We start from the raw sequence: 19,479 nt of genomic DNA, 5'->3' as shown, positions 1-19,479 counted from the left end.
AGGGTAATAATAAGGGTGTAATAATTTATACTTTTAATTTGAACATTCCACCTAAAATGGTATATGGTGTGCTTGAGTGTGATATTTATGTTATAAGATAACATGCTTATGATTTTGTAATAAAAGACCATGTAATAAACAGAGTGTGTTATTTGTACCTGACCCTGTAAACATTTATATAAAAAAATAATGGATAAATGAGTAATAAAGCAAAATGTACTTACAAACCTATCTTGAAAAGTACTTTTATTAATTATGAGGCATTGTCATGTAAACAAAAATGGAAAAACACCCTACAAAAGACCTAACTCACTAAAAATGTCAAAGTCATGGTGATCAAGGAAAGACTGAGACTGTGAAAGATTAGAGAACACTTTTGCATCCACTGATAGACCCTGAACAATGTAATATTGTTCTTTTGGTTTGCACTAGGGTGGGAAGGAAAAAAAATCCCTGCATTTTTTGTCTGTCTTTGTGGAACCCACATTGAATAGGGGACTATATCTGCAGAAAAAAGGAACAACAACAAAAAAGGTTAGAGAAGATTTAAAAGATGTGATGAACATGGATTGTGTTCTGGAGCAGAAAAAAAGACATTCATTGCATAATCAAATCAAAGTCTGCAGTTTAGTGAATATTATATAAAAGTTAAGGTCTTCATTTTGATAAATATACCCTGGTTTTGTAAGAGGTTAAGATTAGGGCAAGCCAATTAAAGGGTGTGCAAGAATTCTTTCAGTAAATCTAAAAGTATTTCAAAATAAAATTTTAAAAACATCAAAACATGATATTAAAATATGTCTAGGAAAGAAGCAATGGTACACATGAATTATTTGTAAAATACTCATTATTTTAAATGTTTTCAATATATGTTCTTTGATTAGTACTTGACTTTAATGTTTTGTTTTTTAATGAAAATGAAAATATTAAGATTCTCATAAGTTCACAAAAAATCTAAGTTTACTATACTTCCCCCTAAGGCATATATTTCTCAGTTATGACTTATTTTATTAGGTGTTTTATTAATGAGTATAAGATATTTGAAAGAATATTGATTAAAGAATATGTCTGAGGAAATTACATTTACCAAACTTCCACTTCATAGAATACAGTCTTTCTACAACAGTAATTTTAATAATTGTAAAATAAAAATTAATTTATAAGATGTTGAAAGTTGAACAGGAGGACAATAATGTATAGATTTGATAGGCTCCGTAACAGAGCTACAAAAAATAAACATTTTTTATTTCAAATGTTAACTTTTTAATATTTTAATGAATATATATTTTAATTTTCTCATTCATATAAATTATAACTAGGTCAAAAGTAGATCATATAGTCACTAATTTTAATGAATGATCTCTTTAGTACTATAGATGAGATAAAAACAATTTATAACCACTGTCAGCTTACAAATATTTAATAGATGCTAAAATAGGACAAAAATCATTTATGGCCTTTTTGAAAACTTGTCTTTATTTATCTGTTAGTTTTTAAATGTCTCATTAGTCTAGGTATGGACTTTGAAGCTTATGAACATAAAGTCTTTCTTTGTCTTGTAGGTCTCAGAGTGCAGTGCAAAGTGACAGTTTCAGACAATTCCTTAGCCTCACAGGAGGTCCAGTGTTATAGGTGTGAGGCAAATGCGATAGGAACAAGATGAGAGAGTCCCATAATTTACTTTCATGCAGTTATTTGAGTGTTTATTTGAGGAAAATCAATTTTGATCTGGGTCATTAAGGACTAGAAAAAGAAATTGCCAAGTGAAGTGTAGTGAAGAGCCCCAGCAATGGTAAGAGCTGTAAACCCGAGGCACCCAATTGTCTAATCCATCTGGGAGGTGTTAAGGGGTTCATCAAGTTTGAGAAATGGTGACTGAGGGGATGGAATTAAAGTGTATATTCCATGGAGTTACATGTTATATCATGGATACAACTGAGCATCATGACATGTATGGTATGGAAGTATTCATGTATTTTTCTGGGAGCTGATTTTTATATTTGGGAGAAAAACCTAATAGAAGTAGGAAGCATATTGTGATGTAGGAATAGAATAATGGTGTCATATAACTACCTCCAAAAGTAAATTATTTCTTGAGATAAATATCAGGTCCAATCCTTAGAGGCACAAGGAAATATGTCTGTGATCCTGCAAGTATAACTTTTGTCCACCTTAATGGGTTAGGTACACAAATGTCCCTAATGTCTCAGAGCACCCAGTTTACTAATGTATCAACATCAAACATTGTATGGAACCATGGAGGTGTATTTCCTTACCCATTCCAGATTGTTCTCATATTTGCAGTAGTCAGATGGTTTATGGCTGGAATACCCCTCTAAGACCCACCAACAAAAAGAAGTTAAGCCATTTAATTTATAACACTATACATCATAATGAAAATCAGTTTTTAAAAATTCACTTTTGCCATATTGTTATTGATGATAAAATCAATTGTCTATTTATTCAATTTATTTAAAAAATACTTGTGCTTCTAACATATTCTGGTCAATGTGTTATTTCTAAAGTGTTTGGTTTACAAATAAAGCTTTTTAAATTTTAATTTAAGGAGTTTAGAAAGCAATAAATGAGACATGGGAATAAGCAGAAAATTATGATACTGTGAAAAACACCTCATTATGAAAAAAGAGTCACATGCCTTTCTAATAGTAATTTATGGCATTTTTAAATTACCTTTTTTAATTTTCATTTATCTTCAAACCAGTTTATTATTAAAACCATGTATACAATTAAAAACTTTTATATTTCTTGAAATACATTCTTTGACTTTCTTTAGCATCCCAAATATTATTTAGAAATAGCCAGGATAATGCACATTTATTTCATAATACCATGGAAAACATAGAATTTAATAAAACATTAAACCCACACACATTTATCCAGGGGCAACAGTGAGAATGCACATAAAATACCTATTCTCTGATATGAAAGAAATAATATAAGGACATAAATATATAAGATACTTACTGAAATATGACCATTGGATACATTTAAATTCTTTTGAGCAAAATATGCAAGAGATTGATAATGATGACTCTTATCAGTTCCTGCTATTAATTACACTATAAACTTCTTAAAAATCTCCATTAAGTCAAGAAAAATGTTAATAAAATCAATTTCTGCAGTAGTTTGCCAAAAAAATATTTTCAGAGAATTAGTAGTCAAAGAATATCATATTGAGAATATTAAAGCCTGCGGCAGCTTTGTCCAATGGCCATATTTAAAAATAGTTTTTGAAAAACAATAAATACTTGTGAAATGACTGACTATATATTAATTTACTATCTCATACTCTGTTTTTCAGTAATCAGAATGGCAAATTCCAAAGCCTCTTTCAAATGTGCCTAACAATCTGGGAGAACACAAATTTATCTGTTATAACGAGCTGTGCAGTGCTGTGTGATAGCTGGGAGCAAGAGTACTCTTCTGATAATCTGCTATTTACTGACACACCAACATATGTCTTTGAACAAAACTGCCTTATTTTCTTTATTTCCTTCACAGATGAAGTCAAAGATGGTTGAAGCAGAAGCGATATCTGAAGAACACATATATGAACACAATTCAAACCAAAAAGATATATATGATTCTAGGGAGAAATCGTTGGCCTTAGAAGACAATTTCCCTAACATTTTTCCTGCAGTGTTGAAATTACAAATAGATTGAGGCAATATGTGTACATAAGTCATGTGATTAAAAATAAAGATGTATGCATTGGGTAACAATATGGCTGATTTCAGAAAGATTTTTTTTAAAATATTTATTTATTTATTTATTTATTTATTTATTTATTTTAGAGAGAGGGGAAGGAAGGAAGAAAGAGAGGGAGGGAAACACCAATATGTGATTGCCTCTCTCATGTCCCCCACCAAGGACCTGGCACAACCCAGGCATGTGCCCTGACTGGGAATCAAAATGGTGACCCTTGGTTCACAGGCAGGCGCTCAATCCACTGAGCCACACCAGCCAGGGCCAGGAAGAGATTTTTAACAGAGTTGAATAAAACTAAAGTAGCATATCTTGTAGGGAAGAAAGAAAGAACACGGACTCTATGGCTAAAAGGAAAAAAGAAACACAAAACAAACAAAACCAAAATCAAAATAACAATACAAACTGCCAAAGGAAGCAAAGACAAAGAAGAAATAAAGCAATTCCAGGAGTAATAAATTCACTAGAACACTGCAGACTACTAAATTTAAATTGTAGAGATTAAGCAGAAACTCAACTATACAAAATAACAAAGCTGAACATGAACTTTTTACAGAGCCTGGGAGCTCAGTAATTCCTGAAACTCTATACACTGATGATGTTGATGGGTGTGCTTGAATGTGGTAGATAACAGATTGTACTTAAAAAGATGGTTAAATAATTTTCATAGCCAAAGCACTGAACTAAGAAATACCCATGTTATGGAAAAGGAAAGCAAGATTAATGAAAAAAATCCATAATCTGCTTTTAATTCATTATGCATGTATGAGAAGAATAAAAATAGATTAATGCCCTAATGTTCCAAAGGCTGAATTGGGAGTCCATCTGAGAGGTGGCCTTTTTTGTGTGCCACTCAGGTCACAGTGGCACCTGAAGGAGGATTCTTCCCTCGGCCTGGAAGCAAACAGCATCCAATGAGCAAAGCTTCTCCATTTTAGCCTGACCTAAAAAACATATTTTTTGAAGGAAATGACTGGAAATATAGACTATAATGCCAAATTTAAGGAATTATCTTAGTTTTTAATTTGGCACATTAATATATTTAACAAATTTCAAAATGAGTAAATTTATACTATGTACAGTAATTAAATATATGTTATATGTAAATATGTTATGTTAAAAAATAAATAACACCACATTTATACTACACATATTTTTTCATTTAAATATTCACTTGCTTAGCTGTTATTTATAAGAGTACAAAAAACTGAATAATGTACTTTATTTAAAAAAAGCAAGCTAGACTAGTATAAATCACAATAAATGACCTCCCTAAGGCTAAAAGCGTGTTTCAACACAAAAATAGTGAGCATGAAAATATTGCTTCTGGCTGACATTATGGAGCAAAAGTATGTTTTAAACTAGATTTAATAATCTACTTACTAAATTTGTCACATGGTACACACAGCACTTTCTCATTTTGTTCAATAATATGGATATATTAAATAAAAGCTTCTAATTTTATTTGTTGTTTAAAAAATATTTCTTTTTTGCTACTAAGAAGTGTCATATTGAACTGTGCTTTCTCCTAAAATTTTTCTCAATAATGTAGCTTTGGATATACTTACTGAAAATTATTTGGTATATTTTATAATAATCTTGCTTTTATTGAAGAAATTATTTAAACCATTCATTTTCTTTAGTCACACCATAGGACTGTTTACATTACAACGATAACACATGAAACTTATTGGTAATAACTATCCCCTCCCAATATTTTTGCCTCCTGAGAGCTGAACAGACTATAATCTTACAGTTTTTATGTTTTAGCAGTGAATGGAGATGTAGAACTTAGGGATGGAGAATTACTAATTTTGATGAGAGGGTCAAGTAAATGTTTCTAGAACAACTAACACCTCCAGAGAATGTCAAGATGTATAAAGAATGAGTCTCATGGCTATCCTCAATATCTCTGAGAAGTGTATATGTAAACATTGATAAGTTTTGAGTTGGTTTTAACTTGTGTCTATGTGACCAAACTCCATCCAAGCTTCACCTCTGGAACACATCCTCTAGAAAAAGTATTGTTTATAATTACGTAAAATTTAAAGGGGCAAAATAAAACATAGGTACAAAAATAATTGGACTCATTTCCTTTTCCCAAGCTGCCTCCACAGTTCTTTCATCATATAATAGGCCAAGTTTAAGAAATATGGTACCTGGCATAACATTTTGAATGTCACTGCACCTTTTCATGTGCAATGCAAATGCATGAGAAGAGAACCCACCCACACACTTAGTGTATGGTGTGATTTTCTGAAGATTTAGACACTTAACCAATAGTGGAGCACATGCAGTCCACCTTAGCAAAGCTCTCCCTGACTCCTTGCTCTAGGATGTTCTACCCAGCAGCAAGTTAACCTGTGCTAGGCTGGGATTGTACAAGTCAGGAAATGCTCAGTTCTTACAGGCTGACAGTTCTTTTAGTATATTCAATGTTTAAGCTTCCAGTGAAGAATAACTTTCATGAATAAACTGTGTTTCCTGGAGAGGAAACAGGTTTTCACGTTTTGACCATCATAATCAACAAGGACACATTTTCATTTAGGTAACAAGGGGATATCTGAGCCCAGTTGTCCCTTAACATCACTTACTCCAGGTTTTAAACAATCTCAAGGTGCACTTTTGTTATTTATAAAAACAGGTAGTGTAGATTTCTTTGTAGGTAAATAATCTTCTCTATAAATTCAGCTTCTCTAGTGACATTTCTCATGTAAATTTGATGAATTATTCCACTGAATTTGTAAAATTTATTCCTTCCAGGGATAAGTTCCCTAGGGCCCTTAGTTGCAAAGAGATCTTACTTTGCTTCTGAGTTGAACCACAGAGATCTGTGCTAGGAATATTGGCTTCAGAAGAGCTCAAAGCAGAAATTCCCAGGAGTTTCATGCCCTTCTAACCACATAGGCAAGCCAGGCTACCTAAGCTGTTATGTCAGATAAAAACCATTAATAAACAAAGTGACCCAGAGGGTTGCTAGGGGAATTTAAGACTTCATAAAGCATACCATAAGTCCCACTGTCTTATTATGGTCAAGGGTCAAAACCAGACATCCAGACCTCTTCAGCGATGAGGAGTTTTTTTCCCTTGTCCATCTATAAATCAGCTGTAGCCTACAAAAGGGTATATTTATAAGTTTATACTTTCACCAGATCCACTTTACACTTTTTAGAAAATCTTAGTGTGTCCTACATTATCAATTTGCAAGGATTACAATTTACTGTTATGAGAAGACAACATACAGCCCTGGCCTATGTGGCACAGTTGGTTGGAATGTAGTCCCATAGACTGAAAAATCACAGAATCGGTTTGCAGTCTGGACACATGCCTGGGCTGTGTGTTCAGTCCCCTCTCAGGGTGTGTACAAGAGGCAAGCAATCAATGTTTCTCTTTCATCTCGATGTTTCTCTCCCTCTTTTTCCCTCCCTCCCTTTCACTCTCTTTAAAATCAATAAGCACTCCTCAGGTCAGGATTAATGATGCGGACCCCAGCTTGTGGGGTCCACTGCCTTGTGGATGAAACACGAGATATTCACATGGACTACCAAGTCCTGTGGAAGAAAAGGGTGAGCATGGCTTTTCTCTCAAGGGGAGCAAAAGCCGCAGCCTCCACCATGACAGGCCTTTATTTCTTTTTTGGGCACATTACATGATGGTCCTCATTTACTATATACCGGTTCACTTTAGGTGGTTACCTTTTACGGAAAACAAAGGAGATGATGCCCATAATCACATAACAGAAGAGGGATATTTGCAAATGAAAAGGGAAAAGTAGTTGAACTGGTTACACTCATCCTTGGAAGGTTTAGCATGGATTTTAGGAAGTTACTTTGCAGTAAACATTTGCTGCCTCAATTCAGGGTGAGGGAGTTTTGGCAAAAGCAAGTCTCATAGCAGTCTAGGTGTAATGCAGGCCTGATTCCCCACAGGAGAACCTATCCATGGATGTGGGTCCTGTGCATTGGACCTTGCTTTCCACTGGGAACTGGGCCCATGCCACACAGAATGGTCTTCTACAGATTAAAACAACCACAACAAAAGAACGCACACCATACATTTTTATGCTGAGAAAATAAAATGACATGTGTATACAATAACATAGAAATGTCTTATACCTAGAACCTACATTAGGTTTAAAGCATTTTAAATACTAATTTTTTGAAATTATATGAGTTATTAATAGAAAGTTTTAATAATGGACATAAATTGTCAGATCTGTGGTAATTAAAAAGTGGCAAGCATACAATAATTTTGTTTTCAATAGTTGACTTTAGATATGTCATCCAGTTTCCCTCCCTAACTTTTCCAGTGGAGAGACATTCAACTAGATTTGAAAATGGTCAAAGTGACTTACATTGCAATTATTGGTTTTTGATTACCATATCATTTTTGCCGTTTTTCTCTATATAGTCCAAATATCTATTATATATTGCCGTAGATAAATTAAAAAATAAATGAACTAAGATAAATTTATTACATATGCAATGTGAAATACTCATTAAACTCAAATGTACATTAAACTCACCTGGTGGGGTCGGGTCGCCGTGAAAATAAAGTGAAGTTTTAGCCACTTTAGTGGAATGCAAACTGAATTGCTGAAAACATGTGAATCCTATTAATACCAGTGCACTGTTACAATAGTTAATTAGACCTGCTCTTCTTTAATTGAAAAGCTTTGGAGGTTGTTTCTTTAAAAACAAATTGATAACACCGAAAATTTTGCAGTGTACAAAGATGATTGAATTTCATCAGAAAGAATGCAGCTGGCACATTTACCAAGTTATGTCTGCTCACCTTCCATTGTTTATTTTTGTGTGTATGATACATGATTTTTATCATAAAAATCATACTATTTTGAACTGAAATGTCTGAAAAATTGCATGTCTGGTTAAAGTGATAAATAATTTAATAGTGAAAAAGTTAATTTCAAACTGACCTTCTTTACAAATATAAAGTAACTAAATTCCATCAATCTGAGATGTTAGATGCAAACCTGCAGTGTATTTGATAGCTTCCTGTTAAGAAAATAAAAGTTTTCATTAATTCAACAAGAAAAAAACAATTCTTTTTACTTTCAATGACATTTCATTACTCAATCTCCAAAGAAGTCTTCGAAATTCACTACTACTTTTAAAAATGATGTTTAATGCCAACCTATTTATTTTCTTTCCATGGAATGTGGAAGGCCTAAATCTCAGGAGAGTATTGGAAAGCTCAAAATGGTTTTTATTCATTTATAGTTCTGTTGTTACCATGTCAATGGAATTGTATTTCAAGCTGAAATAACCAGTCACATGAATGAGTCAGACACTAAACAAGGATTATGGCTTGCTGTGATTGTATTTTAACCTAAGAGGAAAAAGCGTCTCTGGAGAAGACTGCTATGGGAAAATAAGAATAAGGGTTTAAATTCATTTACTCTACCAATTTGCCTAGTGATATTCAAAATATTTGTTAATCAGTTTTATAATGTTTTCATGTGCTAAAATTATAATATTAATTGATTTAGTAAACACTGATGTACAAAACTCAGTGTTTTAAAACAAAACTTTTTCATTTGCTTTCTTTGAAAATGAGTTATATTATTCCCCCCAAAAGACAGAAATAAAGATTTTTTTTAAAAACTGAACTAAATTGAGAGAGAAACAAAGAGAGTTGCTCCCAAGTATTCTCACAAACACCTGTTATTATTATACCCATAGAAAGGGACATCAAAACTGTGCATATAAGTAGATTTGTAATCATTAAGTGATGCCATTTGCACTGTGCCCCAAACATTACAACCTTATTTTAAAACAGGAATGTGAAACAGTTGATGTTTTAGTCCTATTTTAAATGTCAGTAAACTGACATCCAGTTTAGAAATTTTCCCCAGCGTTGCATCGCCAATGAGTGATGCTGCACTAGCATTTAGACACCTATTCACAGACTTCAAGTCTCATAGTCCCACGATTTAAAAAAATATATAAAGTATATAAATTTTTAAATTATTCATATGTAAAAATTAATATATAAAAGTATATATAGATATGGTATTGGGGTTAATAAGACTTCTGTTATACATAGAGTCCAGTAGAATGATTTAGTTTTAAAATGAAGTTTTAAAGTTGAAAAATTAGAAAGTAGCCACACAGTAAATTAAAATTTCATTTCCCAGCCCAGAACTCTCTCCTGAATTCTGGGTTATGAGATTATATATGTCCCTGGAAATTTAACTTTTATTAAATATGATGTCAAATTGTTTTGAATGCTTCAAAAAATAAAAATAGTGTAAAAAGAGCGATAAGAACGGTACGCTACTTGAGATAGGATATTCATGCAAGACCTTTCTATGAAATTAAAGAGCTAAAACCTGAGGGCGGTATTGAGAAAGCTCTAACAAATATTTAAAAGAACATTCCCGGGGGGAGTGGCCACTTGGTCCGCGTGGCTCTGGGCTTCTGCAGCTCTTCTGGCCTGGATCTCAGCTGCTGTTTGGAAGGCACTTCTGCCGGTCGGTGAGCTCCGGGACCGCATGCCACCGGCACCAGCGCCAGCTAAGCGAGGCCTCACCTGCACCCAGGCTCCCGCCTGGCTCCGGACTGCGGACTGTGGCATCCCGGGCCAAGTGGACTTCTTTGCACTTCTCTCCGCCCACCACTCCCTCCCTCCGGCTGCCCCCGCTGTCCACGAAGTAGTTTCCGGACTTAGGATCTGTGAATACTTGTGAAAGGACCTCATTTACGTTTCTGTAGCAAGAATGGCCCGTTAGACTGGAAAATATAATGAAAAAAAATGTCTTTCTCCAGATAATTTTCTCAGGACGTCATCAGTTAAATTGGTACAAACCTGGTATATCCAGAGTCTTTAGGAGCTTCTTGATTTTAAGTACAAAAGTGCTGAAGATTCTAAAACTATTTATGACTTTATAGATACCATGATACCCATCAGAAACCGACACAATGACATTATTCCCAGTATGGTCCAGGGTGTGATAGAATACAAGGAGAGCTTTGGGGGTGAGGGAGGAGGGGTGGGTCTTGTCCCCAGCCAGAATGTTCAGTACTTTTTGGATCACTTCTTCATGAGATGCATTTCAGTCAGAATCTTTCTCAGCACACTTCATTGTTTGATGGGAGAGACAAAAGAAGATTATTTCATGGGAAACACATGGGAAGCATAAACCCAAACTGCAATGTAGTTGAAGCTATTTAAGGCAGCTATGAAAATGCTAGGCATCTATGTGATTTATATTATATTTACTCACCTTAACTAGAGTTTGAAGAACTAAATGCAAATCACCAGGACAGCTAATATAGGTGGTTTATATACCACTCAGTCTCTATCACATAGTGGTTGAGCTTTTCAAGAATGCAATAAGAGCAACTTTGAAGCACTAGGAAATGGGGATTTGACCATGAAGATGAGTGAAGGAGGAAGTGGTGTTCCTTTGAGGAAAATTGACACTCTTCAACTACATGTACTCAATTGTACCCTGACCTCACATATAGATGCCCCAAGCAGTTCCCTGACTGGTTTTGGCTGTGGACTGCCCATCTCCCCTCTGTATGCAAGTCCTTCCAAGAAGACTAGAAGCTGTATTCCCTTGAGGGCTATGAGACAGATGCAGTGATCAACATTAAGACTCTGTCAACAGGATTAATAGAAAGACTCCCAGTGTATAACAAAGATGCCTAGAAGCATTACAATGCCAACCATGAAGCTGATGACTGGTGCATCCCCAGTAGAGAACCAAAAGACAGAACAATGTTTCACAGTGCCTAGATACACTTGGGACTCCTAGGAAATCCAAATGTGGCTTTTGTATTAAATTTGGAAGGCATAGTATTTAAAACTGTATTGCATTAAATACTTCAGGTGTCTTTTTAACAGATATTTGGGTAGAATAAATGGAAATTGAATTCTGATAATGTCTATTTTTTAAAAAATTCAGAAAGAATAATTAGCGAGTTCAAAGGCCTGGAGTCACAAACATGCTGGACATATATTTTTAGAAAAGCAGCCAGACAGTTTGGCTGGACATATTAAATGAGCAATAAATTTATAAGTGAGAACTGAACACACATGGAAACAATGTATCTCATGATAACAAATTTGGATAATATGCCCTGGCTGGTGTGACTGAGTGGATTGAGTGCCTGCCTGCGAACCAAAGGGTCACTGTTTTGATTCCCAGTCAGGGAACATGCGTGGGTTGTAGGCCAGGTCCTCAGTAGGGGGCACTGAAGAGGCAACCACAAATTGGTGTTTCTCTCCCTCTCTTTCTCCCTCTCTTCCCCTCTCTAAAATAAATAAATAAAATCTTTAAAAAATAAATTTGGATAATACTCAGTGTAATAAAATGTTTTTGTATGGTTTTGAGCTAAGAATAAAAATAACAAACTTTTAAAGGATTATTCCAATTCATTGTGAGAAATAGGTAATAGGGGAACAAAAGTGGAAACAGGAGCAGTTTAGAGGTTTCTGTAGTGGTCTAATGGAAAGATGATGGTCACAAGAACAAGGTCATTGGCAGTGATTGTGGTAACATGTAACCCAAGATATAAGTGCGTAGTAAAGCTAAAGGATAATTCTTAATGATGGTTGAGATGTAGGATGAGATAAAAATGGAGGATTTAAGGATGATAATAAGATTTTTGGGTTGAGTAACTGTTACCATTTGTTGCCATGGGGAAGCTAGCAGTACAACAGATGGAAATGGAGTTTAAAAATTGGTTATGGATGGAGACTTAGCTTGTGGCGGTGAACATACAATACAGTCTAAAGATGATGTGGAGGAGAACTGTGCACTGAAACCTATATAATTTTGTTAACCAGTGTCACTGCAATAAAGTCAATAAAAGGGAAAAATAAAGACATTAATTTTGTAAATACTAAGTGTTCATTAGAGCAACAAATAGAGATGGTAACTGATCAGTTGCATGTATACCTCTTGTAGGGGTGTCCAACTCATGGCCTGAATGCCAAATGCAGCCCAGGATGGCTATGAAAGGGGCCCAACACAAAATTGTAAATTTACTTAAAACCTTTTATTTTGGTCATCAACTTCATTAGTGTTTGTGTATTTAATGTGTGGCCCAGAACAACTCTTCTTGTTCCAGTGTGGCCCATTGGCACCAAAAGGTCAGACACCCCTGTGTCTAGAGTTGAAGAAACATAAAATTGGATTGCTGATTATAGATGGCAGTGGGTATAGATGAAAACAAGGATATTATTGCAGATAGAGAAGAGAGGAGATCGTACTACTGAGCCCTGAGACATTTCAATGATCTGAGATGAAATAAATCCAGCAAAAGCCTGAAAAGCAGGAGACTAGTGAGGTAGCAAGAGAATCACAGTCTGTCAACTGAAACTAGTAAAGAAACATGTAAGGAAATGCTGCTGCTAACTCAGGTGAAACTATGACATGGTTGACCACTGCATTCAGTGCTTTTGTTTTGTTTATACAGTCGACAAAAGGGATTACCTAAAGTGCAAAAAAAAAAAATTAAGACAGATATTTAATTTTACTCATTTCAATGTGAGAATAAAAGCTTCACAGATACAGGTGAAAGCCATCATGTAAAAGACAATGTATGAGAGGGTGTTTGAAACAATCCCTGAGAGATAAATAAGATTTTAACAGATGGAGATAGTTGGAGGCATTAGCAGAGGGACAGGGAATAATGAACAGTTTGCGTGGGGTAGAACACAGGTGGCAGTGGTTGTGACAGATTGTCTACAAAGAGAGCCACCAATAAGTCTCTCCTTCTCTGTGTCCATGTGCTGTTCTTCCCACCAAGGGATGGGTTTATTATCCCTCTCCCCTGAAGCACTTTGCTAGCCTTTGACTTGACTTTAAGTAATAGAATGTTTTCATCCTCTTTGAACTTTGAGTCACTGTATGAAAATCTCTGACCCCACACCCCAACCCCCCTTCAGAAAGAAAACACAGGGACATGCTTTGGAAGATGTGAGATTACAAAGAGGTAAGGAACTAGACAATCTCTGGACTTTTGGGTCACCTCTTACTACACATGTGAGTAGAATTTTCTTGGCTCCTCCAGTCCCAGTTAAGCGGCCCTGGCTAACATCCCAAGAGGGCTGATTAGTCCCTGATTCACAGCATCATGAGTGGTAAAATGGTCAATTCAAGGTACTAGCTCTTGAGTAGTTTGTTATGCAGAAGATAATCGATCTAGTAGTTAATTCTAAATTAGATTAAATTAGTAAAACATTGTGTGACTCTATGAATGAGATCTAAATTTCAGGTTTATTTCTTATGAAGATAAGCTTTGAAGATATTTTCAGTGAAAAATGAGAAAACTATTCAAGAAAATTACCCTATACTATATATCTCTCCTTATAAAATATTAAGAAATATTCTAAAAGTTTTAGAAGGTAAAAAGAAGGAGCAATCATAATAAAAGAGGTAAAATGAGACTCAATTAGGATAATGCCATTAAAAATATTGCACAAATAATTTGGATAATTGAGGGTGAAGGATAATCTCTACCTGTCTTGTAAAAATAAAACAAATGGAAACTTGTAGTATCTGTAAAGTGTTTTAGGTTTCTCAGATAACATTATTTCACTTTATTGTTGTCAAATGTAATTATTGTTTGTTAATATAAACAGAAAACTATTAAAGATGGTCACCTGTGTATAAAACATGATGAGGCTTTTATGAAAATTGCAGTGTATACAAAGCAGTTCTTTTAACTTAAGCAGATTTTATTGAATTGTGTTTTTTAAATTCATCCTAAAAGTAAACTTCACAGAGGATTTTTCTTATTCTCACTTTATACAAAATGACTCTTCTCCAAATCCAAAAACAATATTGTTTTCCCACATGACATGTTAAACTAATATCCAGGCTTTGCTTACTGAAAGTATATTATTTCCTATAATAGTACTACTTTAAACCTGCAATTTTATATGCAATTTCTCTGTTATTAAGTCATACATCTTATAGAACAGCAAGATTAAGCATAACTACAACATAGACTTCTATTATTTTTGTATAGAGTCCTAATATGTTATCTCAAAAAAGCTTTTTTTAAACATTTTATTTTAATCGTTGTTCAAGTACAGTTTTCTGTACTTTACTCCCATCCCACCCCACCCACCCATCCCTTCCCACCTCCCTCCCATTTCCACACCCCCAGTTTTTGTCCATGAGTCCTTTATACTTGTTCCTGTAAACCCTTCCCCTTTTTTAAAAATAGGATGAAAACTTACATTAAAGTTGATCAACTAACTAGAGAGAAGAAATCATTGAGAGATGACGAAAACATTGTTTCATTTTATCCCCAGACTCAATGTTCCCAAAATGTTCTGACAATTGGATTTTTATTTTGAATAGATAACTTGAAGTCTTCATGTAGAAAACAACTAAAGGGAATAAGAATGAAAGTTAACTTTCATGCAATTTTTAAAAATCAGCCTGGTCATTTTGGCAAAGAAGGAACAAATGACTCACTTTGACAAGGTGCATTAAACTAGGCCACTGTTTAATAAATTGCCATTTTCACTAAGGAAATGGCAACAGAATGCTGTCAGCATCTGTGGAAACATGGCATCTGCAAGGACAACAGAATTAGGAGGGCAATTCTGTATCTGGGCTGAGATCTGGGTGAACGTGGGACCTTTGTGGATAAGGGAAAGAGCTGAGGTCCTCTGTCCTCTAAATCACATATTTCATTTTCCAGAAGAATATTTTACACAGATACCTTGTGTAATTAATGATACAGTTTACTTCTGCTCATTCCCTACCAGCTAGTAAGTACTTATTTCCCAGAAGGCTGTACTTTTCTAAAGTCAAAGCCAAAAGCTAACATCCTCTAATAATCCACATATCTTTTATATAATAAACAATTTTGATCCTGTTAAAACAGGGTTGTCTCAATGGAAACTCAGAATTCCAGTACCATTTGCTATTACATATGCATCTCCGTGATCAAAGAAAGTAAGTCTTCCTATTATGGACTTTTGGCAACAGAGGGTGCATGAGGACACTCTCACTGGGTTGCTTAGGAGCTGATAATGTTGATCATAACTCATATCCCCAGCAATTATTTGACTTCTGAGCAAAATGTGTTCTTTTAACTTCTATTCTAAAATGACAGAACCTATCCATCATGCATGTTGAATGATGAAGTGGTTATATCAAAATTATCAGCTCACAAAATGTGCTCATTTAAAGACTTGTCACAATACCAATTGCACATTTCCCTTTTGTGTATGGCTGATCTATTGTGTGCGAGGGAGAAGAGACAGAGAGAGGGGGAGGAGGGAGAGGAAGAATATGATGCAATTATGTAGCACCTGCTATGTCCTAGGAACTCTAAATGAACTGTTAGTATTATTTTCCTTAATTCCAACAATGAATTTACAAGGAAGGAGTAATCTCTCTATTCCCTTTCAGTTGTGAAAACTGATGATAGTGAATGACAGCCTATCTATTTCAAAAATCCATGTTATCTCCAATACCACAATACCTATTTACTCTTTTATATGACTCTTTCTCAACCTCCCAGCACTGTTGTACTTTCCCACTAAGGTCACCGTGACCTGAACCTTAGAACATATCTCATACCATTCGTCATCATTTTGTCAGCTCCATCCTTGATTCCTTACATGAAATGGTATGTCATTATTCTCATAGTGGTCACTATGTCCTGAATGCACACTGATGTTTAATTTTGACCCCTTTGTAACATTGTCTATTAGCTATTGTTCAGTCATTTTAGACTCACTGCTGTCTTCCCTTTCTTTCTCATCTACAGATCTATTCTTATAAGTCATGCTTCAAAGTAACATCACATACTGTCTTAATGGTCATTGACACTTTACATGTTATTTCCTTGAAATTTTCATCTGATTTATACCATCCTGGGAAATTGTTATCCTGAGATAATCACATGGCAGCAAAGTTTGAAAATTCTGTTGCAAATGAACTACTAATATTATTCATTTACTTTCATGGTTCCAAAAGTCCAGAGATGTACCATCAACACAGTGATAGTCTAGTCACATGTGGCTAATCTTGAAATGTGTTAATCAAATAAAGGTGTGATATAAAGTATAAAATGCACATTGGAATTCAAAGACTTAGTACAAACATAAAAAGAGAAAAAATTAATTTCATTTATGTTTTATATTAATACAAATTGAACTGACATTTTTATATATTATGGAACATGAAATATAATATTGTTTATTTGATTTATATATATTACCTTTTGTTATTGTCACTAGAAAACAATGTATGTGGCTTTTACTTTTGCCTTATATTATATATCTATAGAGTTTGAAAATAAAGTTTACCTGTAATCATAAAGACATATTAGCCATAAGTGGTATTAGATGTAAGTTAAAATATACAGATGGGGATATGGGAGAAAATGTGAGTGGACCAATCATTTGGCATCTTTGTTAGAAATTTCTGGTAAGTGCTAGAAGTGTCAGCAATTATTTTTTGTGTGTGGCACTTTATAAAAATTTAAAACTGTTGATAACTGTAAAATTTTATGTCTACCTCCTCCAGATGAATTTTGGAGGCCAGAAGAGGGCAATTTCTTATCAAGCTAACACCTGGTATATAGTAATTTTTAATTAATATACAACTAACTGAATTGATTTGAAATTTAAAAAATGAAGCATGTATAAATCCATATAAAATGAGATTTGAGTAATGAGAGGTCAAAGAATAAGGCAAAGCTATTATTTTTCCCTACCTCTTCACCACCCTTTCAGTCATGGCACCACTATCCCCTGACAGGTTCAAACCAAAAATTTTTGATTTCCTTATTTCCCTTAGCACCCACACCTAAGCTATGATTGAATCTGTAGGCAATTCAGCCTTTTCTTTCCATCTCTTCTATTAACATTACAGTAGAAGTAACTGTTCTCTCTTTTGTGAACCACTGAACCTAAGGGTTTCTCAATTTCCATTCTTGTCCTCTTAAATTTACCATCTACAGAGCATCCAGAGTAATTTTTTAAAAGATGACAGTCATGGCTTTTTATATATTACCTAAAATCCTCTTGTAGCCTTACATTGCATTTCATTAAAATTCGTACTCTGCCTTGTTCCCAAGGCACTACAAGTCCTAATGTCTACAATCAGGGGTGTCCAGCCCATGGTCCAGGATGGTCATGAATGCAGCCCGACACAGAATCATAAATTTACTTAAAACATTATGAGATATTTTTTGTGGCTATGTGTTACAATGCATTTAATATGCAGCTCAAGACAACCCTTCTTCTTCCAGTGTGATCCAGAGATGCCAAAAGGTTGGACACCCCTGGATCATTCTCCATCCTCAGGTCTTATCACCGTCCATCCTGATCACTCATGTCCAACCACACCAGGCTTTATATTTCTTCTACATTCTACATGTATTTATGATTAGGGCCTTTGTGTTTGTTATACTCTGCTCTACAGATCTTTTTGTGATTGATCAGTTTCAGTTTACATGTTATTTCTTCAGAGATGAATTCCTATAGAGAGGATTTCCCCAAAACTAATTTTCTTCCACAGACTCTTCATCACCATCTTTTATTTTCTTTTTATAACTTATTCCTAATTGAAATTATCTGTCACTTGATTATTTGTTTAATATATGTCTCTCTTATATAAACTGCCATCACTATTAAAGCATGCATCTTGTCTATAGTGGTGCCCTTGCATTATCAGCAATCTCCATGGTTCCATATATACAACTGATGCTAAAATAAATAAATAAAAGTTAAATGACTTATGTAGGAAAGCAAACTAAAATCATTAAGCCTTAAAAATTCACAAATAAAATTGAAACACTAAAAGATACAGAAAGAATTTTTTTACTATTTATAATTTTTGATGAACCATTGTATACTGCTGGATTTAATCTTTGCAGTTTTATAAAATGTTATAAGAAATTATGTGCTTTCAGATACTAACAGTGATTACCATTGAGAAGTAAGATATATTGTATATAACACCTTATTACTTTATTTATTATACAATTCTCTCTCTCAGAATTAGAACCAGTTCTATCAAAATAATAGACAATTTAAGATATCCGCTTACTAAGCCTATTGCCCTCAATGAGATTTTTAACTAAACTCATAGGTGACTAAAATGAATATATTGTAATTGTTCAGAGTAGCTAGCTATTCACTCATGTATTATAACTTTAAGGATATGTGAGCAGATTACCCTGACAAAATATTTGGCCCCACATGAACTGACAGAACTCAATCATTAGATATTAGCCACTTATTTTTTAAAATTTGTTTTAGCAGTAATATCTGAAAACTTTAAATATTCTTTTATATATAAACAACAATAAAATAAAATTTAAAAAAGAAACACATTCAGTTTAGATAAATATTAACATCATAAGATAGGATGAAGAGCACCAGTCTAGACAATTAAGAGAAGTGCTCCAAGGGAATAGGAATTTTCACTAGGGAAACTGAAAGTAATTTGAGAGTATTGCTAGTATGGTGGTACAGGAAATATGATGCAAGCAGAAAGGTGTCTGAAAGGTGAGCATGGATCTCAAAATGGACAGGAATGAGCAGGAAGGGATGAAAATAAAAATATTCAAAATAAATGCTTGCAATAATTATTTTTTAAAAATTTTTATTTATTTATTTTTAGAGAGAGGAGAAGGGGGGAGAAAGAGGGAGAAGATGAAATCAGTGTGTGGTTGTCTCTCACTTGCTCCCAACTGGGGAGGACCTGGCCTGTAACCCAGGCATATGCCCTGACTGGGAAATCAA

At 34.3% G+C, this 19,479-nt stretch overlaps 1 non-coding gene and 1 pseudogene across 1 annotated transcript; both read left to right on the top strand.

Annotated features, from left to right (window-relative positions):
- Positions 1–376: 376 nt before the first annotated feature.
- LOC114493661 lies at positions 377–506 on the top strand. The gene has a single exon (XR_003684274.1). It is a non-coding gene; the product is annotated as a small nucleolar RNA SNORA31 (small nucleolar RNA).
- A 9,734-nt stretch (positions 507–10,240) lies between these two features.
- On the top strand, positions 10,241–11,338 carry LOC114492057 (annotated as a pseudogene).
- Positions 11,339–19,479: the final 8,141 nt, after the last annotated feature.

This window comes from Phyllostomus discolor, chromosome 1, assembly GCF_004126475.2.
Source record: "Phyllostomus discolor isolate MPI-MPIP mPhyDis1 chromosome 1, mPhyDis1.pri.v3, whole genome shotgun sequence".
NCBI classification, from domain to species: Eukaryota; Metazoa; Chordata; class Mammalia; order Chiroptera; family Phyllostomidae; genus Phyllostomus; species Phyllostomus discolor.
Note: the sequence above shows the minus strand (reverse complement) of the source record. Positions and strands in the feature narration are given on the sequence as shown.